The sequence below is a fragment of the Bubalus bubalis genome, chromosome 13, assembly GCF_019923935.1.
Source record: "Bubalus bubalis isolate 160015118507 breed Murrah chromosome 13, NDDB_SH_1, whole genome shotgun sequence".
In the NCBI taxonomy this organism is placed as follows: Eukaryota; Metazoa; Chordata; class Mammalia; order Artiodactyla; family Bovidae; genus Bubalus; species Bubalus bubalis.
This window is the reverse complement of record NC_059169.1, coordinates 47445989-47458601: the sequence shown is the minus strand read 5'-3', so window position 1 is coordinate 47458601 and position 12613 is coordinate 47445989. Positions and strand designations below refer to the sequence as shown.

General features: G+C 35.2%; 1 pseudogene; it reads right to left on the bottom strand.

Moving 5' to 3' along the window:
* Nucleotides 1-4120: 4120 nt before the first annotated feature.
* Nucleotides 4121-6623, bottom strand: LOC102414291 (annotated as a pseudogene).
* Between the last annotated feature and the right edge of the window lie 5990 nt (nt 6624-12613).

Sequence of the window (12613 nt, the reverse complement as noted above, 5' to 3'; positions counted from 1 at the left end):
GCCTTCTTTTGTACACTTAGGACATGAGATTGAAGGGAGGTTTGTATGTATAACACTGCTGTATTTTGTATGGATAAGAAGCTCTGAAGCATGTTGAAGTACATATATATGGTAGCAGTGAAATGGCACTTGACCACTTAAGTCATTTATAATTTTATTACTATAGAAAATTTAACCTGCTACAACTCATAAGCCATGAAAATTATCTGGGACAATTTTTAAATTTAAAGATCTAGGCTTTAGATCCTTTGATTCATTATCATGGCCTTTTATAGGTGACAAAAAATCCCTAAGAGATATGTTATGAATATTGCAGGATAACACTGAGTTTTAAATTATCTGACCTTGGTGTCATTTTAAATTATTTGCACAACTTTTAAGAATATATTGCATGTTGTATTGAAATGGCAACTGGGATGTATATTTAAGAAGAAAAAGTACAATCTAGAAAACTAGATCTGATGCTAAAAATCAGTATAGTTCAATGCAATTGATCAATGTGTTTCAAGTTCTAATATCAGAAATAAACACAAAAAGTCCCCTCTATCTCCTCATAAATCTTTTGAATATTGATCTTATGTAAATAATCATAGCAAATTAAACACATTAACTTGTGGGTATGATTGCTTTAAGTCTTTTGATTAGAGACTTGCTTGGACTAAATATTTTCATTGCTGTAACATACTATGTTAAAACGCATACCATAAAATTAAAATTTGTTAATACAAACTCCACAAAAACTAGCTAGTCCTTGGAAGGAAACATATCCTCTTCCTAGAGTAAACATTTAACTTGAAATAATGATATAATTGAGTTGGCTTTACTAATCTTTTAAACATTGATTTAGCTTTATATTTTTATCCTAATATAAAATAGAAGCTGTGAGTAAAATTAATTATGTGTCATTATAGTGCACATATGTTCTAAACACTTAGGAACTTTTAAAATATATACTGTTAAGCAGCTCTGGCCATCAAAATTTCAGAGAAAATATATTTTAAATATAAAAAGAAAAACACATCTGTATGTAGTTTCAAGATGACTTAGAAACAATATTTGGTGTAATGATAAAAGATAAAAAAAAAAATCAACATGGTCAGTAGTCCATGCATTTTACCAAATGAATAAACTGTGATTAAGAAAACCTTTAACTATTTTTATCTCACTTGTCTTGAAACTGTAGATATTAGATTTTAATATTTCTATGCATCAATTTTCCTGTTTCCAAAATGAAGTTTTCAATACAAGGCACAGTTGTGCAGCAGTTGTGTTGAAAACTTACCAATAGAGACCCTGATAGATTTTGGACATTATTGTTAGCCTCAAAATTGTCATTGCTTCAGCCATTCACTCGTTCCTCCAAAAATATTAAATACACATTTACTATATGAAAACACAGTAAAATCTTCAAAAATCCAAAGTTTGAAAAAGGCAACTTCGTGCCTCCATAAGCACTTGACCTGTTAGAGATAAACTAAGTTAAAGACATTGTCATGCAATATTATGTAAGAATATTGAGCCAACATAGGTTTGGAGGCCTATGAACATATCATATCTGTGTTATGATTTTAATATTTCCCAATAAGGCTATATACCAACCCACATAGAATCAGCAGCATGTTGCACAGCACCTGGCACAGCATGATAAAGTGGTGATTTTTGTTGCAAGAACAAACTGTACTTAACATTTATTTCATAATTGCTATGTTCACATTAACATTTTAAGTGACTTTATATACAAGATTTTATTTTTACAATATTCTTATGCCACTTTCTCCATTTTACAATTGAGGAAATCAAGACATAAGGATAATAAGCTATGCATCTGGTATGTAAAATAAGGGATAGAAACTAGGTGAGTTAATTATATGATGTGAAATTTTAAGAAGGCACTCTGAAACTTTGTATCCATCAATCTGCCTATACCATGGATCTGGAGATGTGGACGGGGTGTGGACGGGGTTTGGCAGTCATATCTGAAGAACTAAGTGTCTTAGTTCTTTCCAAAGAAATTGGTTGGTTTGGAAGCTCCCAAACCAACTAAGTGTCCAGTGGGACTGACCCACTTTCAAGATGGCCGCATCAAATACATATCAGCATCGAGGGGCTTCCTGGACACCTCAGTGGCTTCTCATTTGCTGCGGAGATTCCATGAGGCTTGAGATTCTAACAGAAAAGTGGTTCAGAATATTTGCACTTCTGACATGGAAATTAACTTCTAGGAGGCAGGGAAAGGAATCTTCCAAACCAGTTAAGTCTTACTCATCTTTTCTGTCACATTATATTGGTCAGAGCAATCATAGAGCACATGCAGGCTCATGAGGCTGGAGAAATAGAGCCCTCATTGAATCGAGAGGGGAAACACTGTAGGAGAGAATGTAGTGTAGGAAATGTTTTTTGAGGCCACTTTTGGAAAACTGTCTTCAAACACTAGGAATGTGAATGTAATATCTTTACTATTGATATTATAAGACTGTTTTAAACTTATGAATTCATTCACATACTCTACTTGGAGTTTGACAAGGACTTTTAATTTCATTTAATTTTTATTTTTTAATTGGAGGATAATTACTTTACAATATTGTGTTGGTTTTTGCAATCCATCAACATGAATCAGCTATATATATATATATATATATATATATATATATATATATATCCCCCCCTCCTGAACCCCACTCCCATCTCCCACCCCATACCACCTGCAAAATCTTGAGCATAATTTTGAAGGCATTTTCTGGGATAATGGTGCAGGAAAATAGTATTAAGAACAAAAACAAAAACATGGGTGATGAAGACAGAAGCAAAATATGTGGCTGGAGGTGAGGTTTTTTAGTTTAGTTTTGTTTTTTGGTTACTGTTTGGTTATTGTTTTGGAGGATGCCCTGGGGGCGGGGAGGAGGGGGAGGAGGAAACACTGACATTAAATGACCAAATGTATGTTTTTGTCAAATGATTTTGATAATTATTCACTGATATTTATGCTAATTCTCCTCAGTGAATTCTTCCTTGTTTTTAAATTAAGTTCATGATAATTACAATTCACTGTTTTATCACAGATTTAAAATAATGGAAACTGTCAAATCTCTCACATTTTTAAAAGCTGGTATTGAGTTATATGTGTAGGTTTCAAAAAATTTTTATCATCCTTAAAAACTCTTATAGTTTTGAATTATCCTTCTATAAGCTTGACTTTATAAGTCTGAAAAAAGGAGACCAAATTAAAAGTTTAATTTAATTTCTAACTAACAGAGGTTATTTAGTCAGTGTCTTAAAAGCTATGCCAATGTGTAAGTGATGCAGGAAAAGGACTTTTCTTTAGAATAGGGATGGGTTCTGCATAACACAAGTTCAGTTCAGTCACTCAGTCGTGTCTGACTCTTTGCGACCCCATGAATTGGAGCATGCCAGGCCTCCCTGTCCATCACCATCTCCCAGAGTTCACTCAAACTCACGCCCATTGAGTCAGTGATGCCATCCAGCCATCTCATTTTCTGCCGTCCCCTTCTCCTCCTGCCCTCAATCCCTCCCAGCATCAGAGTCTTTTCCAATGAGTCAACTCTTCGCATCAGGTGGCCAAAGTACTGGAGTTTCAGCATAACACAAAGTAGTACTTAAAATGTCTGTATAGATCTACTGTATCTGATTCATTTACCCTGGAGAATAAAGGACTTGGAGAAAAGCAAACTTAAAGAATGATGTGAATGTTGACTTATACTCAGTAGGAAGACAGAAAATAGGATATGGTGACCACTGCAGATTTTATATCAAAGTGAATTGCAAGAATCAGAACAGAGTACCTTACCTGGAAAATAGAGTAAGAAAAAATTTTCCTTAGAGATTCATTCATTGAGTAAAAACATTCAATGAACAGTTATATTGTTCCAGGAAATGGCCCTGATGTGGAGGATAACATCATCAGCCACATAAATCATAGCAATAGGCTGTACAGGGAAAGTTAGGGTGAGCATTAGGCACAGGAAACTCCCAACACTGTACCTTAAATCTGAGAAAAGGAATACAGATCCTGGTTAAAAATGAAGAAAATGAAGCTGCATACATCAAATGCATGCTAGTTTTTCTTTTCTTCTTTTTTTTTTAATAGTATTTAACACTTGCATTTTTTTTTAACATCAAAGCAATTTATTAACAGAAAGCAATAATTTGAGCAGTCATGTTCACAGACAGCAACCACGGTGACCCCCCTTCCTGTGGGTGCTGTCAGAGGGGATGAGGGTGACATCCTCAATGCGCCCAATCTTCATCCCTGAGTGGGCAAGGGCTGTGAGTGCTGACTGGGTTCCTGATCCAGGAGTCTTGGTCCTATTTCCTCCTGTGGCCTGGAGTTTGATGTGAAGGGCAGTGATGCCCAGCTCCTTGCATCTCTGGGCTACATCCTAGGTAGCCACATGGAAGCATATGAAGAGTACTCATCTCGGTCAGCCTTCACCTTCATCCACCAGTTACACGGCAGATGGTTTCCTTGCCAGAAAGATCGGTGACACGCACAAAAGTGTCATTGAAAGACGCAAAAATGTGGCACACACCAAATACATTTTCTCCTTCAGCCACCTGAGGGCCAAGGCTGATGACCTGTTCTTCCTTCTTTTCCTTCCCCTTGTGAGATGCAATTTCTGCACCTCTTCTCCAGACTCCACCACCAGAAAGAGAGGCTGTATATTGTCATCTTGCTTATTTAACTTATATGCAGAGTACATCATGAGAAACGCTGGGCTGGAAGAAACACAAGATGGAATCAAGATCACCGGGAGAAATATCAATAATCTTAGATATGCAGATGACACCACCCCTATGGCAGAAAGTGAAGAGGAACTAAAAAGCCTGTTGATGAAAGTGAAAGAGGAGAGTGAAAAAGTTGGCTTAAAGCTCAACGTTCAGAAAACAAAGACAATGGCATCTGGTCCCATCACTTCATGGGAAATAGATGGGGAAACAGTCAAATCAGTGTCAAACTTTATTCTTTGGGTCTCAAAAATCACTGCAGATGATGATTGCAACCATGAAATTAAAAGACACTTACTCCTTGGAAGAAAAATTATGACCAACCTAGATAGCATATTCAAAAGCAGAGACATTCCTTTGCCAACAAAGGTCCATCTAGTCAAGGCTATGGTTTTTCCAGGGGTCATGTATGGATGTGAGAGTTGGACTGTGAAGAAAGCTGAGTGCCGAAGAATTGATGCTTTTGAATTGTGGTGTTGAAGAAGACTCTTGAGAGTCCCTTGGTCTGCAAGGAGATCCAAGCAGTCCATTCTAAAGGAGATCAGCCCTGGGTGTTCTTTAGAAGGAATGATGCTGAAGCTGAAACTCCAGTACTTTGGCCACCTCATGCGAAGAGTTGACTCATTGGAAAAGACTCTGATGCTGGGAGGGATTGGGGGCAGGAGGAGAAGGGGACGACAGAGGATGAGATGGCTGGATGGCATCACCGACTCGATGGATGTGAGTTTGAGTGAACTCTGGGAGATGGTGATGGACAGGGAGGCCTGGTGTGCTGCAGTTCATGGGGTCACAAAGAGTCAGACGTGACTGAGTGACAGAACTGAACTGAACTGAACTGAATCCCAAACTTCTAATACTTTCCTTCCTCACTCTAGAATTTATTTTCCTTTTAGCCAAACAAATGGCCAAACAAATGGTGACAATACAAATCTAGGGCTGCAGCCTTCAAGGATGGTTCCACTCAGAATAAGTTCTTACCATTTCTTTTAGAACATTTAGTATTGTTTTTCTCAAGACCTTAATTTTCTTATTATATATTGTTTTTAAAATCCAATTATCAGAATGTAAGTAACCTAAAATTGTTCTTCTTTTGTTTTTATTTTACTATCTTCAAAGAAATTCAGTAATTCTACTTATTCTGAGGGAAAAGAAAATCTTCCCTAGAAGAAGTTTATATACATTGCATGCAACTGTTTCTATTCTGAGAAATAAATTTTCACATTTTATGGTATTTTGTGAAGTGCTGTTTATTATGATGGTCTAATATAGTAAAATAACTCTATGACTATGTGTTTCCATGTACTACTTAGGAATTCTATCTCATTTTCCTCCATTTAAAATATTCATATTTAGTTAATGCACAATAAATTAATATGTGAATTTATGAATCTGATTTTACTATACTGTATTCATGGTGACAATCACTACACAATTCCCTTTATTAAGAAAATTCAGCCTCTTTTCAGTGATTTGCAGTGCCACCTCTCTGTATAGATCTGTGTCTAGCATCTTAATATTCTGCAGTGTTGATCTATCTTCTGACTCCTCTTCAGTACATCTACACTACATCTTTTCTTCAGATTTTTTTTTGGCATTCTTTGTTGTTTGTCAGACGTCTGGATTTTAGATTTATTTTGTTAATTTACTAATCCACACATAGAGAAAACACAGTTTGCAGTATTTCCAGAATCCCTTAATTATCAAAGAGGAGGTGGTTTAATACAAGTATGAATTTTATGTTTTAGTGAAAATATACAGTTCGGGTCCAATACTGATGTTTTGCTTTCTTATACTTAACAAATGCTGTGCCTTTGACAAATCACTTAACTTCTTGGAAAATGGTTGGTTTTACCCATTAAAAAGAGGATAATAATAATCATGCTCCACAGAGCTATCAAAATTAAACATTAAGTTCACAGAAGAATTTTCTGTGAACATAATAAATATTTATTAAATATATTAAATATTAAATATATTTACTAAATATTATTAAAACATAATAAATATTTATTAAATGTAATATTAGTTACTAAAGACATATTTACTCAGTACATTCTATTTTCCAGGCATTCTAATAAGTTCACACTAAAAAGAAGAAAATAAGTTTAATAGTCACCTGCTGACTGACTTTGAGTAAACCAAGTGTATCTGTGTATGAGGTATGGCCACAGAAAGAAGTGTTACTGAGATCATACTAGAAAGGAGAAAAATAAACAAAATCATTGAGCCAAGAGAGAATTTTTTGTTTTACTAGATACATACTAATAATGAAACAGCTTTTTTAAAATTTTATTCTTTTTTTAATTTTATTTTATTTTTTAACTTTACAATATTGTATTGGTTTTGCCATATATCAACATGAATCTGCCACAAGTTTACACGTGTTCCCCATCCTGAACCCTCAAATTTTATTCTTATACTTTAAATATGTAATTTCCTTTTAACCAGAACAAAAATCACCACTTGATAATACATTCACTTTACTGAATATTTTCTTTATAACATATATATCTATATCTTACTTTCTAATTCTTTAAACTACTTTATATCTAACTTCTAATGAAACTTTTGCATTACACATTATCTTTAATTGTAGAGCTCAATTGTCACATAACAATGGGAAAGAACCTAAATAGTATATAACTTTATTGGTTCTCTCTAATCTATGTATATGATAAAAATAACATGGTTTGTATAAGTATTTATAGTAATATATTATATTGTCAATGTATGTGCTCAGTAGCACAGTCATTGATTTAGGTCATACCTGAATGGTATGGTGATTTTCCCTACTTTCTTCAATTTAAGTCTAAATTTTGAAATAAAGAATTCATGATCTGAGCTACAGACAGCTCCCTGTCTTGTTTTTGCTGACTGTATAGAGATTCTCCACCTTTGGCTGGAAAGAATATAATCAATCTGATATCGGTGTTGACCATCTGGTGATGTTGATGTGTAGAGTCTTCTCTTGTATTGTTGAAAGAGGGTATTTGCTATGACCAGTGCGTTCTCTTGTCAAAACTCTATTAGCCTTTGCCCTGCTTTATTCTGTACTCTAAGGCCAAATGTGTCCTCCAGGTGTTTCTTGACTTCCTACTTTTGCATTCCAGTCCCCTATAATTAAAAGGACATCTTTTTTGGATATTAATTCTAGAAGGTCTTGTAGGTCTTCATAGAACTGTTCAACTTCAGCTTCTTCCGCATTAGTGGCTGGGGTATAGACTTGGATTACTGTGATTTTGAATGGTTTGCCTTGGAAATGAACAGAGATCATTCTGTCGTTTCAGAGATTGCCTCCAAGTACTGCATTTTGGACTCTTTTGTTGACTATGATGGCTACTCCATTTCTTCTAAGGGATTCCTGCCCGCAGTAGTAGATATAGTGGTCATCAGTTAAATTCACCCATTTCAACACATTTTACTTCGCTGATTCATAAAATGTAGACGTTCACACTTGCCATCTCCTGTTTGACCACTTTCAATTTGCCTTGATTCATGGACCTATCATTCCAGGTTCCTATGCAATATTGCTCTTTACAGCATTGGACCTTGCTTCCATCACCAGTCACATCCACAACTCGATGTTGTTATTGCTTTGACTCCATCTCTTCATTTTTTCTGGAGTTATTTCTGCTTATCTAACTTATATGCAGAGTACATCATGAGAAATGCTGGGCTCTATGAAGCACACGCTGGAATCAAGATTGCTGGGGGAAATATCGATAACCTCAGATATGCAGATGACACCACCCTTATGGCAGAAAGTGAAGAAGAACTAAAGAGCCTCTTGATTGAAGTGAAAGAGGATAGTGAAAAGTTGGCTTAAAACTCAACATTCAGAAAATTAAGATCATGGCATCTGGTCCCATCACTTCATGGCAAATAGATGGGGAAACAGTGACAGACTTTAGTTTTTGGGGCTCCAAAATCATTGCAGATGGTGACTGAAGCCATGAAATTAAAATATGCTTACTCCTTGGAAGAAAATTATAACCAACCCGCTGCTTAGTTGCTTCAGTCGTGTCCGACTCTGTGCAACACTATAGACAGCAGCCCACCAGGCTGTCCCATCCTTGGGATTCTCAAGGCAAGAACACTGGAGTGGGTTGCCATTTCCTTCTCCAATATAACCAACCTAGACAGCATATTAAAAAGCAGAGACATTATTTGTAAACAAAGGTCCGTCTAGTGAAGACTATGGTTTTTCCAATAGTCATGTATGGATGTGAGAGTTGTACTATAAAGAAAGCTGAACACCAAAGAACTGGTGCTTTTGAACTGTGGTGTTGGAGAAGACTCTTGAGAGTTCCTTGGACTGCAACAATATCCAACCAGTCCATCCTAAAGGAAATCAGTCCTGAATATTCATTGGAAGCACTGATACTAAAGTTGAAACTGCAGTACTTTGGCCTCCTAATTCAAAGAACTGACTCATTAGGAAAGACCTCTGATGCTGGGAAAGACTGAAGGCGGGAGGAGAAGGTGACAACAGAGGATGAGATGGTTGGATAGCATCACTGACTCAATGGTCATGAGTTTGAGTAAATTCCAGGAGTTGGTGATGGACAGGAAGGCCTGGTGTGCTGCAGTCCATGGGGTCACAAAGAGTCAGACATGACGGAGCAACTGAACTGAACTGAGCTCAGTCATGTCCTACTCTTCATGACCCCATGGAGGGTAGCCCACCAGGCTTCTCTGTCGGTGGCATTCTCCAGGCAAGAATACTGGAGTCGGCTGTAGCCCTTTCCTTCTCCAGGGTATCCTCATGACCCAGATAGAACACACATCTCCTGAGTCTCCTGCATTGGCAGGAGGATTCTTTAACAGTAAGCCACCTAGGAAGCTCATTGCTTTTGAGCTTTGAACCAGTGAGACGACCTGGGTTCAAATGTTTATTTTGCGATTTAGTAATTTTGTCCATTCTGACAATATTCTAAGCTTCAGTATGTTTTTATTTTATTATAACATAAAAATGATTATGATGACAATGGTAATTATGTTTAGCTATAAAATAGTTGTGAAGTTTTAGTGAGTTAATGGGTTCAAGAAATGAGTTGTATTTAATAAATGCTGAGAAGTTGTAGCTATTATTCTTTTCTCATTGATAGCTGTGATGGTATTTCCTTTTTTTTGTTTGAAAATAAGGCAAATGCTAAGTATGCTAAAATTATTAATCAACTTTTAAACTCTGAAATATTCTGAATTTTTGAAGTAGTATGGTTGTTGCAGCAAAGTTAACAATGATATGATAACAAAAGTTATTAGAATTTTAATGGGAAAAAATAGCACCTTCAATATCTAAATTGCAACCTGGAGTTAATAAAATTTATCTCATCACTTGCATTTATTAAATAAATTAGTTAAAATGCTAGCTGTCTACAATCATATAATTTTCATGGTTTTAGATTCTAAAATAGAGGTGAAAAAAGGTATAGTATGTTTCATAATTATGACTATCTTGAAGAAAAACAATTTTTAATAAAATATGGTCAATATAGGCTACATATAAAATATAGTCAATGTTTTATAAGTATAATTGAATTATAACCTTTAAAATTGTGATTTTCATACAATATTATACTTAATTTTGTAGATATTATATTTTGTTTGATTTTTTGTACAGATGAATATCTGTAACTTGCATAAAATGGTGCAGGAATTATGCTTCAATAAAAGATAAATACATAAAAATGGTTTCATAAATTTAAGAAGTAAATGAAATTTTAAATTCTTTGCCACTTGAGGACTTCCCTGGTGGTCCATGGTAGGGAATCTGTCTGCCAACAAAGGGACATGGATTTGATCCCTGTTCAGAGAAGTTTTCACAATTAAGCCCATGCTTATGCCACAACAACTGAGCTCAAACTCTAGTTTGCACTCCGCAACATGAGGAGTAACTGCTATGAGAAGCACATGCACTGCAACTACAGTAGTGCCTGCTTAGTGCAACTAGAAAAAGCCCTCGTGAAGCAATGAAAAGCCAGTGCAGCCATAAATTAATTAATCAATCAACTGATTAAAAATAAATAACGCAAAATCATTTCCATTTAAATGCAAATAGTAGTATATTAGGGGCAAAAACTTAAGTAATTTTTCAATATTCCACAGTACCAACATTTAAAATTATAGATTTATATAATGAATGATGGTAGATCTTTATTTGTCAGGTGATAATCTGTTTTGGGGCTTCCCAGGTGGCTCAGAGGTAAAAAATCTGCCTGCAGTGCAGAAGACACAGGTTCCAGCCCTGGGTCAGGAAAATCCCCTGGAGAAGGGAATGACAACCTAACCCACTCCAGTATTCTTGTGTGGGAAATCCCATGGACAGAGAAGCCTGGTGGGCTACAATCCATGGGGTGGACTGGACTTAGCTACTAAACAACAACAATAAAAACAACAGTCTGTTTTCAGAATTATCCAGAAATAATGGATACTATATTTAAGCATAGAAAGAATGCTTTAACTACTGTCAAAATTTTAAGTTTTATCTTCAAATTCTGCAGGTTTACAAAACATTCTTAAAGCTGACTTTTAATTATAGACCAGTTTATTTGATCACTTAATTTTTGATCATTATTTGGTCAGTTGATGTTTCTATGTTTCATGGAGAAATACTGCCTGCTGGCCATTAGCTTACTTTTCATAGGTTTACAAGTTTCAATTTTTCTGCACAATAATGTTATTAAATTGTTTTTAATTTAATTATGTCTATTTTACAAAATTTTAAATTTAATACTTTCTAAATCCAACATTGAATATTAAAATTTTTGTTTCTAATGATAACATATGTAGACTTCACAAATTAATATAGAAAGAAAATCTTTAGATATTCTTGATTCTATATCATTAGGGTAATTAGGTTCTTAAGTAGATCAAAGCTAGCTGCAGCAGGTTTAATTTTGAAAAAAAAATAAGAAAAAATACTGCAACAAACCTATTGCTGATATTATGTCTTAAAAGTGAATTAATATTTTAAAACTCTAGTTGAGTAAATCCCCTGCTTTCCCAATGTCACATTTTGGTTCAAGTTTCACACATTCAATATTTATATACATTTGTGGAGTGCATTACATACAGAAGTAGGAAATTACACTTCAAAATATGTGAGAAATACTTATTAAAGGTCTGGACAGTTGAATGAAAAATATTTTGTATTTATTGAAAATACAGAGAAAGCTACAAGAAATGACATGCTCTTGATCCCTGTCTCCTGTATAATGTCACTAACCTCCATCCATAGTTCTTCAGGCACTCTATCTATCATATCTAGTCCCTTAAATCTATTTCTCACTTCCACTGTATAATCATTAGGGATTTGATTTAGGTCATACCTCAATGGTCTAATGATTTTCCCTACTTTCTTCAATTTAAGTCTGAATTTGGCAATAAGGAGTTCATGATCTGAGCCACAGTCAGCTCCTGGTCTTGTTTGTGCCGACTGTATTTCTCCAACTTTGGCTGCAAAGAATATAATCAATCTGATTTTGGTGTTGACCATCTGGTGATGTTCATGTGTAAAGTCTTCTCTTGTGCTGTTGTAAGAGGGTGTTTGCTATGACCAGTACTTTGTCTTGGCAAAACTCTATTAGCCATTGCCCTGCTTCATTCCATATTCCAAGGCCAAATTTGCCTGTTACTCTAGGTGTTTCTTGACTTCCTACTTTTGCATTCCAGTCCCCTATAATGAAAAGGACATGTTATTTGGATATTAATTCTAGAAGGTCTTGTAGGTCTTCATAGAACCGTTCAACTCAGCTTCCTCAGTGTTACTAGTTGGGGCATAGACTTGAATTACTGTGATATTGAATGGTTTGCCTTGGAAATGAACAGAGATCATTCTGTCATTTTTGAAATTTCACCCAACTACTAC